Below are 2074 nucleotides of genomic sequence, written 5' to 3'. Positions count from 1 at the left end.
ATTTACTTATAATGCCTCTCTTTGTATCTATCTATCTATCTGTCTATCTCTATCTATCTCTTTGCAGTCTTTTCGTTTCTCTCTGAATTCTCATGCCTTTTTGCATGCTGCTTGTTTATAGGTGTCTGGAGAATGATATGCTGGATGTGGAAGATGAAGTGTTAGATCTCTGGGAGGACCTAGAGTGCTCGGCACTTCTCTCAAATCTCTGGGACTTATACACCTCAGGATTTGATCTTATTCTTCCAGCATCACCGACTATCTCTTCTTCCTCCTCCTCTTCTTCTGCTGTCGTCCATCCATTAGGAATCTCAAATCTCCTCGTTCATCATCATAGTAATATTAGTACAGGAACAGGATTAAGAAAAAAAGAGAAGGATAGATAAGAAGGTCGATGACTGTCGGGGAAGAGTTGGGGTGTATGTACACCGCAACATGCAGGAACCGAGAGAAAGGAAGGAAAAGGGGTTAGGAGACGATGGAGACTCGAGGGAGAGTTTTTTCTTCTTCTTTTGTCCCTTCTATTGCGGCTCTCTTACTCCTTCTTTCGTCAGTCCATTCTTTTTCTTTTGGGTCTCTTAAGAGCTGCAAAGCGAGAGAAGAATGATGAACACATTCAGTTTTATCGACACGAACGAATACCACTGTCTCGTCCTACTCTCTCTCTCTTCTTCCAAAACAGCAAATTCTCATGTACGCACATACATATCTATATATGTATATAGATAGATGGAAATGTATACATTTATACAGATATAGAATGTTCCTTTCCGTCTGAGATGTCTAGTAGATTTCTTCTTCTAGTTCTTTGCAGGGGAGTGTTGTGTAAATGTAGTCTCTGCACGGCGAGAAGAGAGAGTTAGAAGAATTGTCTGTCTTTACTCGAGACTTCGTTGAGTTCACTAGGGAAACACGCAAAGGAATGAAAGGGGGGCAAAAGGCCTCTTTCTTCAGGAAAAATATTCCCACGGTTCTTCTCTTTTACTCCCAGATATCCGTCTTTCTGATACTTCCATACAGACATATTCACACATACATACATACTCATAGATATTTATAGATAGATCTTCATACATACATAGGTATGAATGGATAAATACACTCTTCATACATCTCTCTAGAGAAGCACTCCTCCTCGCTTTACGGTTTAGCCTACAGACCTCTGTAAAGAACACCAAGCGCCCTGCGAGGAACTGAGTAAGCTTCTTTCTTGCATCGACAGAGAAGATAGATAAAGCTCTCAGGTGAAGAGAATACAGAAAGAAGGAAGGAAAGAAAGAAAGAGGGTCTTCCTTCTTCTTTAGAATTATCGATACAAGCTTGAAACGTCTCTTTCCAATTCCAACAAGATACACTCTTGGGTCTAACAACTGTAAAATGATACTAAGGCTAAGATAGGGAGAGTTACAACTCACAGAATGGTCGTAAAAGAGAAAGTAGACAGGCATGCATGCATTCAATTAGCAGTGTATGTATGTACACCCGCGTGTACTCTTCGTTTCTTTCTTATGTCGAGACATCTCTGTCGTGTTTCGGGTAGAAGAAAGAATGTCTCTATATCAAGAGATGAAGACGCAAGCATCGAGAAAAGTCGGTCTCTTTGAGAAGAAGAAGGATGACGATTGCCGTCTTGAACAGCAGAGAGGATTGTTATATTCTCTCTATCTCTATACCTCTCGATCTATCTAGCTATGTCGCACTATATCTTCAGACTACTGCGGGGGGGTGTATGTACAGCCGGCATCTAAAGACCCTCTGGAGAATCACGAGATAGCAGGTGTCTCGGAGGTCTCTTGATACGAAGAAGGAGAGACACAAGAGAGCTTGATGACCGGGCGTGACTCTTCTCCCTCTCTCGTGATAGCAATCTTTCTTCAGTTAGATTTCTATAGAGAAGAACTGCTGTTGGTCTTCTTCTCTTGAAAAGCTTCATCTCCTACAGGGTGGCATCGTATGGACTTCCCTCAACCGAAGACGAAACTCAGAGGCTGCTTTTCTAGACTCCGAAGAGTAAAAGAGATAGATGGATAAATGAAGACAGGCGGATGGATAGATAGATAGATGGATGAAAGAT

The 2074-nt window shown here is 41.7% G+C and overlaps 1 protein-coding gene across 1 annotated transcript in view; it reads left to right on the top strand.

Annotated features, from left to right (window-relative positions):
• The window catches only part of CSUI_006380 (uncharacterized protein), a gene marked incomplete at its 5' end in the record, with an annotated part of 1516 nt that extends 882 nt beyond the window's left edge, over positions 1–634 (top strand). Inside the window, one exon of the mRNA XM_068066541.1 lies at positions 122–634. The remainder of the gene's footprint in view (positions 1–121) is intronic.
• Between the last annotated feature and the right edge of the window lie 1440 nt (positions 635–2074).

Source organism: Cystoisospora suis (assembly GCF_002600585.1).
Source record: "Cystoisospora suis strain Wien I chromosome Unknown contig_3220, whole genome shotgun sequence".
Lineage (NCBI taxonomy): Eukaryota > Apicomplexa > Conoidasida > Eucoccidiorida > Sarcocystidae > Cystoisospora > Cystoisospora suis.
This window is presented reverse-complemented; position numbering and strand designations above follow the sequence as displayed.